Source organism: Cornus florida, unplaced genomic scaffold (assembly GCF_030987335.1).
Source record: "Cornus florida cultivar Cherokee Brave unplaced genomic scaffold, ASM3098733v1 CherokeeBrave_3.0.0_Hap2_Chr04, whole genome shotgun sequence".
Classification (NCBI taxonomy): domain Eukaryota; kingdom Viridiplantae; phylum Streptophyta; class Magnoliopsida; order Cornales; family Cornaceae; genus Cornus; species Cornus florida.
The window spans coordinates 85,691,874-85,713,039 of NW_026775574.1; the positions used below are offsets into that span (position 1 = coordinate 85,691,874).

At 33.8% G+C, this 21,166-nt stretch overlaps 1 pseudogene; it reads right to left on the reverse strand.

The window, feature by feature from the left end:
• Positions 1-525: 525 nt before the first annotated feature.
• LOC132305264 (carotenoid cleavage dioxygenase 8 homolog B, chloroplastic-like) lies at positions 526-20,901 on the reverse strand (annotated as a pseudogene).
• Between the last annotated feature and the right edge of the window lie 265 nt (positions 20,902-21,166).

Consider the following 21,166-nt stretch of genomic DNA (forward strand, 5'->3'; position numbering starts at 1 on the left):
AGATTGAGACATCTTTCTGTCTTTGATAATTTCCTCCAGAACCATGAGCATTCATTAGAATGTTGATGACCCAAATACATACTAGTAATCACTTCAAACATACACTAATTCATTAAATTATATTATTATATATATATATATATACATCGAACACGGACAACTCAATTATTTAAGACCTTAGGCGAAAGAAATAAAATTGACCTATTTAAATAGAACTCTTTGATAGCAAGGCCAAGTCACTTAATTTTTTTTCTTCTACCTTAATTTTCTTATTATGTTACATGACTTGATTGTTTATTTGTTGAAGTGAATTTAGATAGAGAGGGGCCCAAAGATGACCAGTAATTGTTGAAGTCTAATAATATTAAAAAAATAATAATTTTAGGGGCATTAGGTGACCGCCTAAGGCTCTAACCGGACATCGAAAATACTATATAACGAGCTATGTGCCATGCAATGTAGAGGCACCAATTGTGCTTTGCGATCAGGAAAGCTTGATTCAATCATTTTCCTTGATTTTTGAATCTATTTCTTCGGAACCCAACATCCATGGAGTCCATATGGAAGACCATAAGGAAATTTTGCTCTCGCGATCTCTTCGAACGTGGATGCGTCTAATAATAATGCATATCCTCCGCCATTTTTGTCACTGATCATCGATATTACTACTCCTGTTATCACAAATTTATGCATGTTAATTAAGATTTTGAAAAAACGGCACACTACACTACACTCCTTATTACAATAAAAATAAAATGAGAAGGCATTGTGAAAGCGTTGACACCCATTTTGGTATTTGGACTGTGGATTGTGTTTGGGCCTTGAATGGTATTTGGGCCAAATTTAGTCTGAATTAGTTATCAAGTTGGGCTGGAAGTTGGGCTGAAAGTGATGGATTACAGTGATGGGAGCAATGGCGTGGCAGACGTTGCAAAGTTACATGCAACATGCAAGGGCGCTAATCGGATAAAATATTTTTAAACAATGAGATGATGGATAGGATTTATGTGTAATATTTATAGTGTATTTGATTTTAATTAAAGTACCAGTATTTATCTAGGATAGTTCAATTTGAATAAATATTCAGTTGTATTATAGAGTTATAATACAATTAGAATACTTGTATAGGATTTCTGGTTACGTTTTTTTATAAATAAACAAGGAGCATGCTGAGATCGAGGTTCAGCATCCTCAGAATCATTTTATTATTGTGTTTGCTTTCTCAAACTCTTTCCCAAAATAACATCCTTACTATTTCTCTCTATCTCTCTCAATATCTCGTTCTATCTCTCCTCTTCTCAATCTCTCCCTCTATCTCTTTCCATATCTATTTCTCTCCCCTTTCTATTCTCAAAATGTTACTATAAATTATTTATTGTTAAAGTACTTTTAATTAAGACAATTCTTGAACTCAAAGAAGAGTTTTACTGTTCTCTTTAAAGTACTCTTGTGGTTGAGATTGCCTGTGTGTGAGTCCAACAAACACAGAGCTATGTGGATGGAATGTGGTTTTCGGTTGACGTAAGCAGAAGTCATGAATAAGATGTTTTAAATTTACAAAACGAAGAATTTATAAAAATCTTATACACCATATTTGTATTAATAATTAAATGAATAATTAAATTTATTCTGTAATACATATATTTATAACTAAAGAAATCCTAGTAATAGAAGGATTAATCATAAAGAAATCTACTAACAACAGGAAAAAAAATTCCTAAAAGAAATTAATTAAAACTAAACTTCTTATAAAAAATATAAAAATAAAATAAATAAAAAAAACCTAAAACTAAAGAATTTGAAACACGTAAAAGTGTCCTACATCACCGGAAATGTTGTTTAGGGTAGGATTAGAATTCAATACCTGGTATAGTGTTCCACATGCTAAGCAATTGTCATAGAAACCATAGTGGCTGTTCCATTGTTGATTGTATGCTTGACCAAAGATTGAGGCATCTTTCTGTCTTCGATAATTTCCTCCAGAACCATGAGCATTCATTAGAATGTTGATGACCCAAACACATACTAGTAATCACTTCAAACATACACTAATTCATTAAATTATACTACCATATATATACATCGAACATGAGTGACTCAATATAATTTAAGACCTTAGGCGAAAGATATAAATTGACCTATTTAAATAGAGATATATGTTACATGACTTGATTATTTATTTGTTGAGGTGAATTTAGTAGATAGAGAGGGGGAAGATAAAAGGCCCAAAGATGACCAGTAATTGTTGAAATCTAATAATATTAAGAAAATAATAATTTTAGGGGCATTAGGCGACCGCCTGAGGCTCTAAATAGATATCGAAAATACTATATAATGAGCTATGTGCCATGCAATGTAGAGGCACCAGTTGTGCTTTGCGGTCAAGAAAGCTTGATTCAATCATTTTCCTTGATTTTTGAATCTAGTTCTACGGAACCCAACATCCATGGAGTCCATATGGAAGACCATAAGGAAATTTTGCTCTCGCGATCTCTTCGAGATGCATCTAATAATAATGCATATCCTCCGCCATTTTTGTCACTTATCATCGATATTACTACTCCTGTTATCACAAATTTATGGATGTTAATTAAGATTTTGAAAAAATGGCACACTACACTACATTCCTTATTACAATAAAAATAAAATGAGAAGGCATTGTGAAAGCGTTGACACCCATTTTGGTATTTGGGCCATGGATTGTGTTTGGGCCTTGAATGGTATTTGGGCCAAATTTAGTTTGGATTAGTTATCAAGTTGGGCTGGAAGTTGGGCTGAAAGTGCTTGATTACAGTGATGGGAGCAATGACGTTGCAGATGTTGCAAAGTTACATGCAACATGCAAGGGCGCTAATCGGATAGAATATTTTTAAACAATGAGATGATGGATAGGATTTATATGTAATATTTATTGTGTATTTGATTTTAATTAAAGTACCGGTATTTATCTAGGATAGTTCAATTTGAATAAATATTCAGTTGTATTATAGAGTTACAATATAATTAGAATACAGGATTTTTGGTTATGTTTTTCTATAAATAAATAAGGAAGTATGCTAAGATCAAGGTCCAGCACTTTGCTTTCTCAAACTCTTTCCCAAAATAACATCCTTGCTATTTTTCTCTATCTCTCTCAATATCACATTCTATCTCTCCTCTTCTCAATCTCTCTCTATTTCTTTTTATATTTATTTCTCTCCCCTTTCTATTCTCAAAACATTACTATAAATTATTTATTGTTAAAGTACTTTTACTTAAGGCAATTCTTGAACTTAAAGAGGAGTTTTACTGTTGTCTTTATTCTTGCATCGTCTAAAAGTCAATCTTCCCAAAGAGACCACAATTGACTATTTAAACTTGAACCATATAATTGGTTCTGACATGCCGAATCACATATTCACATCAATTCTGAATCGGATCTAAGGAGCCGATTTTATCGTCAACAGAAAGTGCTTGTGTGTGTGTGTGTTTGTGTGTGGAATTAAGAGGAATATTGTCTACCATAGTTTAAATAGAAGAATAAACATTTCCCAAAGTACAATAAAAAGAAGTGAATTCCAGGGATTTTCAGGAAAGGTATTGCCAAACGAGTGAATGGGCCCAACATGAGGGCCATAATTTAGTAGATTTAAAGAAAATAAGGCCCATGGCCCAGTTGATTATGTCCACGTACATCTACTATATATGCTTCTATTAAGATTTTACCCCTAGCAAATCGAAAAATATATGACAGAGCAATTTCACATCAAGATGTGATTATTTTGGGTCATATTAACGCATCAATCAATTCATAATTGATATTAAGAACAAATAATTCATATTACTAATGGATTCATTTGTTCCCAACTTTTAAATTTGACTGAACAATACTTAAATTTTCATCAATGTACATCGTACTCACAAGCGAGTACTCTTTTATTTATTTATTTTTAAATGAAAGCAAATGGAATTCAGAGGGATATGATATTGAATAACTTACCATCATCTTCCTCAGTTGCACCAGGTCGACCAACAAAGAATGGTTCAGAGGGCACAGCACCCTCGTCGTACCAGTTCTTTGCCTTTCTCTCTACTAAGTCAAGCTGCAATTAAAAAGAATTAAAATTTTTAATCCACATTAATCACCCAAAAAAATTTAAAAAACTTGGTTGACACCAAGCAATTAATCATCATATGCCATTATGTTATATATATATATATATATATATATATATATATATATATATAAGGAATGGTTTATTGTTATATTGGTGTAGTTATATATTGGTACGTACCTTAGTGAGGGTGTTGGGGAAGTTACAAGGGCGTTGGGCACCACAAGCGTAAGCATATCTGTATTTCTTGCCCAAATAGGCTGGGTTGATGCTGCACATGTCCATGCCCTTCCCATGTTCATCTGCCTCCAATGCATCGTTTAACTTCCCATATGGACTTCCATCCAATGGCATTATGAAACGACCCACCCTGTGTGTTATATATATATATATATCCACATCTCCATTAGTATAATCAAATATATATAAATATTGTATTTATATTCTAGCCCATACTCAAATGTCCATGCATGCATAAGGGCCCGTTTGGGATGTAGTGTGAGTGATCTGTTGGGATTTATATGCCCTGGCATAACAAATTCCTGTTTGGATTAAAGTGACATATGTTCCTGACGTTTATGAAATATTTATGTTTTATACAATTGGTGAATTCAATGTATTGTATTTCGATTCATTATAGAATTGATAGTGTCCATTTGATTACAAGATATATTTATATATATGTTTGTGATAGCAATCAATGCATGATATATAAATAGTAATCATAAATGGTTCATAGTCGGTAATTATGGATGGACTCATAATTAATTAAGATTTGAACTGGATCCGCGTTAGGTTGAGATATATTGCGAGAGCCGTCATATGCAATTGCTCCCTATCACCGTCATGGCATTTGACTCTTAAGTATAAGAAAATTATAGACTCTTTTATTAATTAATAATTACTTTGATTTATTCGGCGGATTCTTTGAGATCCTTAGACCGACACTTTGGGTAGTTATGTAATTAATAGTTAGAGGGTTATATTTTCAATATTTGCATCATTGTTACTTGTATTTATTTTGTATTGATTATGGTTGATCACAAAGTAAATTCGAAGGCCTTCGTGTATTTTTAGACAAAATGATTTATTATATATATATTTATTTAAATTATTATTTTTGTCAAACAAATGTTTTATTGTGATCGAGCCAGAAATAATCAAAGGTACCAAAATAAATATATTAATTAAGTAGTCGGATTGATGGCTTTATTTATCCGATAACTAATTATGCATAGAGGGGTCAAAGTGTTATATTGACTTAGAGGTTATTTATTATTTAATTGAAGTTCAATTAATTTCTTTTAGTGGAGTAGAAATTAATTTATGAATTAATTGAATTGGGTCCGTGGACCGGGACAATTATTAATTCATTGTAGCCAATAAAATAATAGGCCCAATGGATTCTCACTCATAGCCTAACTTAATATTGGAATCATATTAGATTTGAGACATGTAAATTAGAGATTGAGAAGGATTCGTTGTTTCCTTTTCTTTACCTTTATGTTGCCTATAAATATACATGGTCTATGTATATTTTAAGTGTGATTTTTAATGAGAAGGAAAAAGGAATTTATTTTCTCTCTCTAGAAAATTAGGGTTTATGTTCTCATCTAATGGAGGCTCCTACAAGCCTAGTTTTTCAAGGTCATTCATGGAGGCTTATGAGTGATTCCTAAAGGCAAAACAATTACCAAGAAGATGGAGATCCATGGAAAAGGTGTCTAGCAAAAGGGATCTACAATAAGTGAGAACATTCACTTTAGAGAAGAGATCTAAGGTTTACTCAAACCTTGATGTAAGTATTCAATCTTTTAATTGAATGATACATCATGTTTTATTTTTGCATAAAACTTGTCTCTATATGATGAATCAAGATCTATGAATTTAAATCCCTCGAAAAGTTTTTAAAACTTGCACGTTTCCCAACAGTGGTATCAGAGCATAGTTTGATTCATTACTAGAGATCATGTTTTTATCAAAATTCATCATTCATGGATCCAATTTTGATATGCATATATATTTATTTATTGATATATGTTGATGTATGATTTAATATGTTGATATATATTGATACATGATGATGTATAAATAATTGTGAATGAATGATGATGTATGGTTGGGCCATGGATGAAGCTTATAGGTTAAATTAATGTAGTTTTATCTTTGGATGAATGTAATTAAGGCTTTGATTTAGCCGTTTAAAAGTTCAATGATGTAATTTATTTTTCCCATTGTATTTCAAGTTGTAAATATTTTTAAAACCATGTAATATTCATCAAAGGATGCTATGAAGCTTCAAGAAGGTCCAAAAGGGTTAAATTATACTTCAGTAATTTTCTGGAATTTTTCCGAATTTTTTGGAATTTTTCTGGAATTTTTTGAGGCTTAATTTAATTTTCTGGGAATTTTTCTGATTTTTCTGGAATTTTTCGGCGTTTTTCCGGTGGCCGGAGCATCGCCGGCGGCGAGAAGAAGCGTCGGAGGAGGCTGGAATTAGATGTGGTGCATAGAGGGTGAGCCTGGCGCGTGAGGAACACGCGCCAGGAGGTGACATATGCTGGCGCGTGCATTGCACGTGCCAGCCATGGTTGTAGGACCTCCACGCGCGTGCAGGCGCGTGGAGGCGCGTCCCACGCGCCCCACATGCGTGCCAACGCATAGGGGCCCGTCCCACGGGCCCCAGGCGCGTGCCAGAGCGTGGGGGTGCGTGTCTTCACCTGCAGCATGCCCCAGGCGCGTGTGAGCGCGTGTGGGGCCCTCCAGGCGCGTTCCAAGCGGTGTTTTGCTTCTCCTGGTGCGTACCAGCCTTATGTGGGTGTTTGCAAGCCGATGGATGATCTTCCCGCAGTACTTAGAGCAATTAAATGTTAAAAGCTGATTCCATTGGCCATTTTATTTGCTTTATCTATTATTTATTTATTTATGCGATGTATGAAATGCATGAAATATATAATTGTTAATTAATTATTATTCATGCATTGGATCCATGATATTTATTTAAATGGCTTGATTTATATTAATTAAGTTATGAAAATTAATTGGATCTGATTACTAGTTAATTTGAGGGCACTTATTGGGAAACGCAAAATTATTTTTTGTAAATTATTTTTAAAGTGTGCCTCTAATTAAATATTAGTGAATCATTTAAAAGTCCAATTATTTTCTAAATTTAATTGGATTAAAATCAAGACGTTTTGCATGCATTATATCATGTAAATGAATAAAATGAAAACCTTAATTATGAATGATTAAAAAATTGAGTGGGAGCGGGGATTTTTATACATTGCCCCATGGCCTTCGTTATTAACACCATTATAATTAGGTCTTCAAAAATAAGGCCCCACGCATGATTTGAAGAATCTTAATATTACAAGAATGGTTATCTCATGAAAATAATAATATTAAATGTTTATTGTAATTAGATCTTTAAAAATAAGGCCCTACGCATGATTTAAAGAGTCTAGATTATAATGACAAGATATTTAATATTTTATTTTTCATTAGAGTATTAATAACGTTATACACTCAATCTAAAATCAATAGTGTTAGCTCCCCAACGGAGTGGTCTATACTAAGTGATTTTAGAAAGGCTAAACATAATCGGGAATCATTTCATATAGATAGATAAGGCATTGTCTTAAGAGATATGGAAATGATGGGATTTGTCCGCCAATAACAATAATGAACTTCGCCAACCGAATAAGTTATTGGCGTATTGGTTATTCGATTTTTCATGCAGTGGTTAAGGGACCCACATACTATTTTAATGGAAGCGCTCGCCTAATAGTAAATGTGATACCCCCGGATTTTCGGATACGGGTTGGCCAGGCCCACGCCCGATTACCCGAGGATATCAAAACAATTAGCAATTTAATGAACACAGAATACAATATAGAAAACAAGAATGAATAAAATTTTGCTGAAAAGAACCTAGAATGATAATCCAATAATTGAAAACCTCAGAATAAATAATTTCATTGATAATTAAAACTATTTTGATACAACTGATCCACCACGAATGGAAATCGTTCTCCAATTTATACAACTCGGGAATCCATCTAGTGGACCCCTAAAATATCCAATGGTACTTAAAAGACTGGAACAAAACCCAAGTCTTAACATGAAATAAAATCCTACGCCATCAGTAGAGTGAATAACTGTATCTGCTCAGCACGATAAAGCTCTACAGCCCAGAACTGACGAACACCTGAAAAAAATAATAAAAGGGTGGGTCAGGCCCACTAGCAAGTTCTAATCTAACTGCAATCCATACAGTGACCCGATACGCAGATACACCATAGATACCTCACAATATCTATCTAGTCCATACATATTTATATCCACACTATGGGACATTCACTGAACTACAGTAGGGATCTCAACCTGAATAGAAGGCAACATGCGAATACGCACCCAAAGGTGGGCATGAGTACCTAGACCTAACAGGGTACACCCAACCTACTATAACCAGCTACACGTCCACTGCATATACGCACCCTAACCAACAAGTTTGAGACTCAAGCTCAACTCGTGGTACCATAAACATATATATCTAAACTCCGTTCCTAACCATTCACAAGAAATCCAATAAGTCATTCGGCGTATTCAACCGTACCGACTTATATATATATAAGGAGGATTTATTTAACAACCCGTTCCCTTATTCCAAAACAGGTAGGACTGAGTATTTTAAATCAGTCTGTCCCTAGTGTGCCACCATCCCATACCGGTGCATACAATCCACAAAGTCCATATAATTGATAGAACCAGTCATACTGTTCACCAATTAAAATCCATAAGGTAGGAATTAGCATTTTGAGCTAAACCATACCTAGTATGCCACCGTCCCATACCGGTGCATACCATCCTCCATATCCATGTAAATTACAACATTCAAATGATAAGCAAGTAATTTACAATGCAAAACCAAAACCCAGATAATTGACAGAATTTTAATGTGAGAATTCAGCACTTAAAATCCAATACATAATTCCAAATAATTGGTCAAGTTTAATATAAGAATTAAACAATTATAATCCAATATATGATTCCAAATAATTGACCGAATTAAGTATAAGAATTCAGCAATTATGTTCCAATACATAATTCCAGGTAAATTACAACGCATAAATAATAAGCATGTAATTTATAGTCCAGAACCAACCATCCACATTATTGTAGAATAGTATTTAGTATTTCAACAACTTAAAACCAAAACCATGTAAATTACAGACTACGAATGATAGTACAGTAATTTAAAATCCAAAACCAATATCCAATTAATTACCGAAGATTTTTAAATGTTTCAGCAATATAAATCCAACCAATTAACCATATAGTTGCAGGGGATGAACTAACTTCCAGAGCCTGCATAGATTACATCTAACACATCAATGACCCCATAATATATTTAAGACCATTTAATAAATATATTACATCCCACTGGAATGCCTAAAAATAAGCTTAAGCATTTAAAACTTCATTCATCCACCAACCGTATACAATTGTACATAAGTGTTATACAGTTTGATCCGTTAATTTAGAATTAACCTTAAATTAATTTAGGGTCTTAATAACACCCAAAAAAAATTAACTATTTAATCCCCCGTGAAGTCTTATTAAATTTCTCAAATTTAATCAAGCCATTTAGTTCCTTTCTCTGTTAGTAGCATACACCGTGGTATATTTTTACACTGCTTCTTAAAGACTTAAACCATGCAACATTAAGTTTAATAACACTTAAAATTAACTACTTAGATCCTCTGTTAAGTCCCTACAGTTCATTAGAATCACTCAGAAGCCCAAACAGTGCTCAAAACACCAAACAGAGCCCTAAAACCACTTTCTGGACGTAAAAACAAATTAGAGCCGGCTCTTGGAATGGAGGAGCCGGCTCTTCCCCTATTGGAGCCGGCTCCAATCCCCTAGGAGCCGGCTCTTGCTGAAGGGGAGCCGGCTCTTGACTTCCTAGAGCCGGCTCTCTCTCTTTTGAGAGCCTCCAGTTCATCCCTGCTCCGTTTCCGTCAATCTGCTCCTTCTCTGGTCAGTCCCTACCCTTCTGTTTATTTCTTAAACTGATCTTAAGGGTTTATTATCACTCCATTAACATCTCCAAGGTTTGATTACAGTAATTTAAAACAATTACAAAGCTTAAGGTTGCTATTGAACTTACCAAGCTTCCAGTATCAAAACTGAAACTATATGCAGAAACAGAAACGGAACAGATTGCACACGTATTTAAAACAGAATAATAACATCCCTATGAGTTCTGTATAACCCCAGTAGAGTTCCTATATTGTGTCTACAAGAGTTGCAGTCAAATACAGAAACTAAGGCTACGATGGAAACCATATGCTTAAAGTACAGAAAACTGAAACACCACTTGCATACACTGTAACAGATATTGAACACATACAGACCAACAATATAACACGTAATAAACATATTAATTCCAGTTTCTGCTTGATTAAACCCTAGAGATTATCTAGGTGCACAGAACACGGCCCAAAGGGAAAGAGGAAGATAGAACTTGCCTTTGTAATAGTTGGTCTGCTTTCCTCTGTTCTGGCCACACTGAAAATACTGCTTAGCCTCCTATTACTTCTGTGTTTCCCTTCTCCTAGGTTTGGCTTTGAAACCTCAGTCGAGAACTCACAATTTGCTCTGTTATCTCAACCCTTACTCTGCATCTCTCTGTGTTTTGCAGAACCCTCTACGTGTATATGCTATGTGATATATCGTAAAACCCTAGCTTAACGCATAATGGAGTATTTATAAACTAAATACTAAAACCCTAATCCTTGTCACATTGAGATAAAGCCCTAAACTTAATCCGAGTTGGCCCATAACAAAAACCTACAATTAAATTCCATTTAATAAAACAATAATAAATCAATTAAATCAAATTATCCAATTAAGTCAATTAATGCAAATAATGTTAAATAATTCAACTAAGACAATTAAACAAAAATAATAAACGCAAATAAATAATTAACAAATAAATCAATTAATACACACAAATAAACAATTTGCCACATAAGCATTTATTCTTAAAATTAATAAATAAAATAAAAATGCACATAAAATAACATTTAAATTCTAATTTTATCCCTTTTTAAAGTAGGGGTATTACAGTAAATGAATCTCAACAATAGTAATAATGAACTCCTCCAACAGGATAAGTTATTGACTTATTGATTGGTTGATTTATTATGCTACAGAGTTGAGGGACCCGCATTAATTAAAAGGGATTGTTCACCAATAATGATAATGATCTCTTATTCGATTGAGATTTATTGTATTATGTGGTTAACAAGCTCATTTTAATTTTAAATATGCATGACAGTATTAATAATTCACCTTGCATATTGTATGAATGCTTTTATATTCAGATTAATTATGTCTAATCCAGTTTATCTGCTTGGTTACATATTCAATGTAACTGGACCTCATTAATATTGACTGAGAAAGGAACTTAGATATTTTATTCACAACGTAAGGGTACAAATGTATTTACTACTCCTAAACCTAATCCTTTTACTTTAAGATACCCAAGAGAACATTAATGCTTTGAATAAGTGAAATAAGGCAAATGATATGACTTGGTGCAATATTCTAGAGTTTACCTCTAATACGCTCCAAAGCTAACATTTACATTATTTTATTTTCTTCAAGTATCATGTTAAATGTCAATAAGATGTTTTGGTGAGATTAGATAGAGACTATGCCAAAGTACTATGTCAGACTTGAACACCATCAAGATAGCCTAAGGAACTCCAGTATGAAATTGTATTTTGAAAATGGTTGTTTAGTATTTAAAAATTGAACTGGAGGTCAATAGAGCTGACTTGAATGGTAAGTTTTAAATTGACATGATTATTGCCTTGTTACCAAAGTGTTTCGGTTTTTCCAGAGTGAACTAAATAAGGAATCAGTTTGAGTTCACACTCGCTGATATTCTTATAGAATTGGTAACAGATATAGGAATAATCAAAAGTATAGGTGATCTTATTAATCTAACCTAGTCTATACCATCTTCTTCTAGGCCCAAATGGAAGGGCAAAGTAAAGAAGAAGAAGGATGATAATAGGACTAGGCTAGCACAAAACATGGGTATTCAAAAAGGTTAAAGGGAATAAGGCAGTGTATGTTGAGGGCAAATTAAATTGTTTCTTTTGCTGCTAACGAAGACATTAAAGGACGAACTGTCTAAGTAATGACGTGGCATAGGAAAATATATATTTAATCATTGAGCCATGTTATGTGGTTGTATCTATTAATTCCTGATGGATAGATTCTGGAGCCACTAAACATATTTGCAATTCGTTGCAAGGATTTCAGGAATCCAGAAGCCTCGATGATATGGAATATATTTGTACCTGACCTGATGTCAAGGTTGTAGCTAAGTCAGTGGGAGTTTTACATCTGAAATTAGAGAGTATGAGGATATTAGTATTAGAGAACTATCTTTATGCACAGAAGTTGGACGCTATCTTATTCTTTTTTCACTTGTGGTTTATAAAAAAAACTGTGTTGTTATTTTGTAAAATTGGTTTTATAAAATTGAATAGATATGAGATTGCTTCTGGTGCATTGAAAGATGGTTAATATACTATAATCACAAACTCTTAAGATTTGCAGGATGTAGAAACTAATGTTGCATCTCTAGATTGAATGTTAAGAGAAAATTTGTTATTCCTGACTCATTGTATTTTTTGGTGTCAATTTTTGGGTTGTAATCAATCAAAATGAGATTCAAAGATTGGTCAAAGAAGGTTTATTATTTAGTGAGGCAGAGGAACCTAAACCAAACTTATGAATCCTGTTTTGAAGGATAGATAACTCTAAGGGCTTAATCAGCCAAATGAAATAGACATAAAGAACAATTGGAGTCGGTACACACAGACACGTATGGTCTTGTGAATATCCAAGCAAGATTACTCACGTTTTGGATAAATTTACCTGTTGCGACACAAGTCTTATACTTTTGGTATATTCCGAGAGGGTCAAGACTGATGTGGAGCACAGATTAGGTAAACTTATCAAGACATTTCAATCTGATCGAGGATATGAGTATTTCTTGGGATAGTGCAAAGACTATATAGTCAATGAGGGTGTTGTGTACCAGTTTTCCGCAATTGACGCTAAATGCATTTAGGTGTCAAATAGGAATAACAGAATTCCACTTAACATGGTTAGATCTATGATCAGTTATGCCACATTATCTCTTTCATTTAAGAGTTTAGCGTTAATGACATCGATGCGCATTATGAACTGCATTCCATCTTAGTCTGTCTCAAGGATACCGTTGAGCTGCGTTTTTGACTAAATCTTAGTTTAAATCACATGCACGTATGGGGTAGTCTTGCACATGTGCGTTTGATATGGACAAGTAAGTTGGAAGCAGATCATAGGCATGCTAGATTTGATAGCTACTCTTAAGTCACTAGGATGGATTATTTTATGATCTCAAAGATAAAAGTTGATTGTTTATACTCACTGTTTATCTATAGGAGAATCATATTATAAATCACACACCTAGTAACATAATGTTAGAGAATATGGTATGAGTACCAGATGTACCACATGTGAACACACTTATTATAAAGATTGAGAATAATATATGAATTCTCTATTGATGCGTCAGCATCATCTAGTACACAGATTCCTGCATCGGTACATTAATGTAGTGGGAGGATTATCATCCAACCGACAGAATCATGTTTTTAGGTGAGACAATTATGGACATCCCTGTTAAACATGAGTTGGACCCAGTAAGCTACACGGAAGCGTGAACCGATATGGATACAGATCGTTTTGGCGAATTACTATGAAATCAGAGTTGGAATCTATGTATTCTAATAAATTCTGGGATCTTGTAGAACTTTCTAATAGGGTGATTTCTATGGAAGGCAAGTTAATCTACAAAAAGATACCAGAAGATTTTTTGAGTGAATAAATCATGAGTGTACAAGGGAATGTCATTATTTTTCTGATTATATATATATATATGACATCCTACTCATTTAGAATGATGTGGAAGTTTTGTCATCGATAAAGAGGTAGTTGTTCAATTACTTTTAAATGAAGGATTTTCAAGATGTAAGCTTATTCCTAGGATCAAGCTTTTGCAAGATCAGGTTAAAAGGAAAATAGGTTTATCTTAATAATCCTACATTGATAAAGTTTTGACCAGGTTTGGTATGCATAACTCAAAGAATGAGTTCTTGCTTTATTGATATGGATTGCTCTCTCTAGTAAGTAGTTTTTCAAGACTATCAAAGGAGATTGAGTAAATGAGACTGGAACAATATGCTTCGGCATATGAGAGTCTCATATATGCCGTGGTCTATACCAAACAGGACATCCGCTACATAGTAGGGATAGTCAGTAAAGATCAGTCCAATACTGGACTTGACAACTAGTCTGTTGTGAAAAATATCATTAAGTACCTAAGAAGAATCAATGATATCATACTCATTTATGGATGTGATGATATGGTCCTAGTCAGGTATGCTAGTTCTGATTTTCAATCAGAAGTAGATATTCATGACTTAGTGTATGTTCACTTAATGGAAGGGAAATCAGTTGGTAGATTGTTAAGCAGATTTCAACTGCTGACTCAAACCTGCAGGTGGAATATATTGCAGCCTTAAAGGCGGCAAAAGAAACCTATTGGTTTGATCTCACTGATTTAGAGGTTGTGGAGCATACTAGCCTGCCTATCGAGCTATATTGCGACAATAGTGCAGAAGTAGTCCAAACCAATGACCCAAGGTTCCATAGATGAACAAAATACACTAATAGGAAGTACATGTTCTACATGATATTGTCCAGCAAGAAAATATACTTGTGGCTAAAACATTGGATTGGAACACAACTTTGTTGATCCATTAACAAAGGTGTCATCGATCAATAGTTTTGATCAATACCTGGATAACATTGGAGTTATATGCAATTTGAATTGGCTATGAGGAAAATGTACTTGTGGCTAGAACATTGCATTGGAACACAACTTTGTTGATCCATTATCAAAGGTGTTATTGATCAATAATTTTGATCATCATCTGGATAACATTAGAGTTAGGTGCAATTTGAATTGGCTATGAGGGCAAGTGGGAGCTGTTGGGATTTATATGCCCTGGCATAGCAAATTCCTATTTGGATTAAAGTGACATATGTTCCTGACGTTTATGAAATATTTATGTTTTATACAATTGGTGAATTCAATGTATTGTATTTCGATTCATTATAGAATTGATAGTGTCCATTTGATTACAAGATATATTTATATATATGTTTGTGATGGCAATCAATGCATGATATATAAATAGTACTCATAAATAGTTCATAGTCGGTAATTATGGATGGACTCATAATTAATTAAGATTTGAACTGGATCCGCATTAGGTTGAGATATATTGCGAGAGCCGTCATATGCAATTGCTCCCTATCACCGTCATGGCATTTGACTCTTAAGTATGAGAAAATTATAGACTCTTTTATTAATTAATAATTACTTTGATTTGTTCGGCGGATTCTTTGGGATCCTTAGACCGACCCTTTGGGTAGTTATGTAATTAATAGTTAGAGGGTTATATTTTTAATATTTGCATCATTGTTACTTGTATTTATTTTGTATTGATTATGGTTGATCACAAAGTAAATTCGAAGGCCTTCGTGTATTTTTAGACAAAATGATTTATTATATATTTATTTATTTAAATTATTATTTTTGTCAAACAAATGTTTTATTGTGATCGAGCCAGAAATAATCAAAGGTACCAAAATAAATATATTAATTAAGTAGTCGGATTGATGGCTTTATTTATCCGATAACTAATTATGCATAGAGGGGTCAAAGTGTAATATTGACTTAGAGGTTATTTATTATTTAATTGAAGTTCAATTAATTTCTTTTAGTGGAGTAGAAATTAATTTATGAATTAATTGAATTGGGTCCGTGGACCGGGACAATTATTAATTCATTGTAGCCAATAAAATAATAGGCCCAATGGATTCTCATTCATAGCCTAACTTAATATTGGAATCATATTAGATTTGAGACATGTAAATTAGAGATTGAGAAGGATTCGTTGTTTCATTTTCTTTACTTTTATGTTGCTTATAAATATACATGGTCTATGTATATTTTAAGTGTGATTTTTAATGAGAAGGAAAAAGGAATTTATTTTCTCTCTCTAGAAAATTAGGGTTTATGTTCTCATCTAATGGAGGTTCCCACAAGCCTAGTTTTCCAAGGTCATTCATGTAGGCTTATGAGTGATTCCTAAAGGCAAAACAATTACCAAGAAGATGGAGATCCATGGAAAAGGTGTCTAGCAAAAGGGATCTACAATAAGTGAGAACATTCACTTTAGAGGAGAGATCTAAGGTTTACTCAAACCTTGATGTAAGTATTCAATCTTTTAATTGAATGATACATCATGCTTTATTTTTGCATAAAACTTGTTTCTATGTGATGAATCAAGATCTATGAATTTAAATCCCTCGAAAAGTTTTTAAAACTTGCACGTTTCTCAACATGATCACGTACGTATACTGTTAGTTTTGTGCTCCACCTATCTATATATATATACACACACACATTTGATACGTGAAGGAGTTAAAATAATGTTTAGTGACCTTAATTGTGCTGGAGAGGAGCCAGATCAACCAAACAACCTGATTTTTTTTTTTTTTTTTTTAGCGTTAAGTAATTGTAATTTTTCTTATTTTCAATTATATACCGTAAAATTTTTACCATTGCTTCTCTGAAATTAAAGAAAAAAAAAAAAAAGAATGCTGGTTATAACTTAAGAAGATGAAGCCAAAATAAAGTCGAGTGAATTATTATGCTATTATCTTTTCATATAGAGTCCCTATTTATTATATACAACCGGAGCAATGAAAGTGAGACAGAACTGGCCGGTAGGCCCGTTGCCCGTCAACCCTGTCTCACAATAGGATTCGGATTTTGGGTGCCAAACTATTTCCGACAAAATTATCAGAGAGTGTGCAGCCTTGGCATTACAAGAACAAAAATAAATTTATAATATTGTGTGTGTATATATATATATATATATATATATCTAGCATTTGGCAAGACGTCTTTGCCTATAAATGATCGGAGGTGTTGCAATCTGAGCTTGTCTAATATTGTTGTGTCGGCGTTATGTTCACAACAGTCGGCAATAACTGTAGTCACCCTACCATCCTCGTCTCTCCCTTCGTATGCATTGATAAAATGAAATGTCACGAATAATGGAACCTCCACACTAGCCACCTTTGACATTTAACCAAATAACAAAAAATTAAAAAAAAATTATTATTTATATCACTATCCAAACAATCCACTTATATCATAAACTCATAATTTTTTTATTTGGTAATCCAATGCACAGTGTAGGGTAGCGATCACCCTCGTAGAGTGGATCATGTATGGTAGAGAACTCAAATTTTTGACCGAGATGATATAATCTCTCCTCCTTTTTAAAGAAGAGGCTAGGGTTCCTACCACATATGGCTATGTATTTAGCTAAAAGAAAGCAGAGAGAAAGAGAGGAGAGAGAGAGAGAGGACTCACAATCTTGCCACTAGCTTTACACATAATATGCATAAACCCTTTGGATTCTGGGTGCCACTCGAACTTGTAAAGTGGTGTGGGCTCAGCACTTAGGAGATTTTGGGCACAGTGCCTCAATGGCATCTCCGGTACAACCACATAATGTTTGGTCGCCGGGAACGAGTGAACCCAACCCGGTGATAGTCCACCGCGGCAACTCACCCTCCCGATCACCTTCCTCTCATTCGTCCCCGGCTCCATCCTCACCACCAAGTACCCTGTATTCACCAAATCCGGCAACAAAGTCAAGAACTCTTTATCCGTCACAATCGGATGACCCGAGTGAATTAGGCCACCCAATGAGTCACTATACTCAAATTTCCCTAATGTGTCCAATGTGTCCGGATCAATTACTATTGACCCTTTGATCGTCTCCGTCAAGTAAACAACCCGTCCATCGGCTAATTTAACCACACCGGTGTTTGCATTATCAGTCAACGATGCACCGCAAAATATGTTAGCTAGGTCACCAATATAAGCTAGGAAATTATCTGGCTTAGGGGTTTCAGAAAATTCACGGTAACAAAGTTTATTGTTCTTCTTTGACGCCTTATAGGCGCTGGATTCAACTTGCCGATGACTCATGATTAGCCGGCCATTTTCGAAATGAAGGCGGACGAGGGTGGCGTAGTCGTCAAATAGGTGGCGGAAGTTGTAGTCTCCTAGTGAAACGGGTGGGCGCTTGCCCATTTACCCAAAAGCTCGAACTGTTGGGTAGTGCTGCATACCCACCCATTTATACCCATGTCACTTCCCATCCGGATCCAATGTGGGACAAGTTTTCCCTTGTAACACCTAGGTGCCACAAGCCTGGACCATTTCTTAGGTACGTCCCACTCTGTATGCAATTAATTAATCACTTAAACAGTTAGATGAAGAATTAATATGTATTAATTTTAGTCAATTATATGTATTATTAATTTGATTTTATATTTCATATATAAACTATATTATATAGGTAGAACATTTATTATTATACCAACATAACAACAAAATGTTAGAAAAATGATTTCGTAAAAGACATGTAAACGTAATTAAGTATGATGAAACTTGAATGCGACATTAAAAAATACATTATACAGTGTAATTAAATTAAATTAAACAAGAAAGGTTCTAGCAAAATCTCCCACCACCAAGAAAATCGATGATGATCGAACAACGCACGCCCTTTAACTTATTATTTATTATATCATTAAAAGAAATATTCCTCTCCCTCTGTATATATCAAGGTTATTAAAATCGAGATTCTACGCAGAATTGTTTTGGACTCCGTAGAATCGGAATCGTAGAATCGGATCGTGAATCGTAAGATTCTACCAAATTGTGAAAAAATAATTGATTGAAAGTAACTTCTTAAACAATAAGATCTATAAAATATAACAAAAATGAGGCCAAAACACACAATATTACATATCCATGAGTTTACAAATCTCAAATCCTAACAATATTTCAAAGTCCGAATATAAATAAAAGAGAATTTAGCTCAAAATAACATGAGTTTACAAATCTTAAATCTTAACCCATCCATCTCCAAAGTTAGAAAATAAAGTTACATATCAAAAGTAAACTTTTTTTTTTTTTTTTTTTTTTCGAAAACTGCAGAAATAAAAAGACCTTTTTGTCCACCAATCCAAATGTTACGATATATTTGACCTTATTAGTCACAAGTATGAAATTAATCAAGAGTTAGTACAACAAAATATGAACCACGCGTTAACTTGATCTCATTATATTATCAGTTTAGACTATAAGATTATACATTGGCTGGCATATTCGGCAAGTCTTTTAAGCTTTTAAATTATTTTTAATTTCTAATATATATGATAAGCCTTCAAAAAAAAATTAGTCAAATGAAACCAAAATTTGCCTAAACCTGTTAGTCACGAGTATGCATCCTTGAGATATAATTGATCATTTTTATTTTTTATAATTAAACATAAAAATATATTATGGAACATCAACATGCATGGTAAAAATAATTGATATATATACATATATATTTTTCTTTTTCTGCCACTAATGAAAAATAATTTATATTTTATAGAATAAATATTTAACTCTGTATACTACACTTGGGCCAGGTCTCTTTTATTTTGTAGCCCAGAAGAAACCAACCAAAAAATAAAAGAAAACCCAAAAATAAAGGCCCAAACAACCAATTTTGTAGAATCGGTAGAATCGTGTAGAATCGTACGATTCTACCTCCGATTCTACGATTCTACCCCCGATTCTACCACCGATTCTACTAATTGAACGATTCTGCTGCGATTTGACTCGATTTTGAGTTCTGAGGCATAGAATCGTGCAATTCTACGACTCAGAATCGCGATTTTGATAACCATGGTATGTATATATATAATGTTTATTGATAGATTTGCCTTGTCCTCGTCCCAAAGGAGAAATTATTTAATTATGATACGTGAGAGAATGACAAAGAAGAATAAGAAAAATATAGTAAAATAAAGTTTTATTTTTAGGAAAAAATAATTTCGTATACCCTAGGGCCACACATGACTAAGGCCAAAAATGAAAAAAATAAATAAAATAAAAATTGGACACAACTGAGCACAAGCTGTAGAGGCAAAGCAGAACAAATATAAACCAGAGATACAACTGTAGCCTGAGAAATACTAAAAAAAAAAAAAAAAAAAAAAAAACGCACTGGTAACTCACAAGTTTTAGGCCAAGATTAAATCAAAAGAGAAAAAAGGAAAAAAAATAAAAATAAATAGAAAGATCGACTCTAAAGTCTTGAAGCAGATGTTATATATTTATTGGTCATTGTTTTTATAAATGACTAATTGTCATGATCTTAGTTTTGTCATAAAAAGTTATAAGCACACTGCACATACATATATTGTGACTCTGATCTAATTTGTAGTTTTACATACCAGCCATAGTGGCATTTCGCCTTCAACGACGAGCTCTCCCTCCCATCGCTCTTGCTGGAGGCTTGTCCAGGCAGCTAGATTCTTCCGGTCATCGGTGACCTCTTTTAGAGCCGGAGGAAAAGCTGTAGGCATTTTGCTTGCAACATTTGTGATTAGTTAAGCCTCTGGTGTTTGACGAAATGGACTTCCCAAAAAAGGATCCATCTGTGACTTGATCTGAGTTACCGGAAACTGACTTACATGACCGCAAAACATTGTTTCCCGCAGCCGAAAAAGCTAAGGAAACCATGGAAGAGTTGATATGGTAGCTAGCTAGCTAGCTGCAAGGATATGTAGAAAGACTGAGTTTGAAATTATGAACTTAGGGACTTCTTGGAGTTGAAGGACTAATAAAATGATATATTTAAAAGGACCTATGAACTATTGACTATATGCATGTATACATATCTTGATTGGTGGAAATCCTTTACATTTAGGGCTGCAATTTGGGCGGGCTAACCCAGTTCAACCCAACCCCAACTCAGAAATTTTAAAATTTGGACTTAAGATTCACA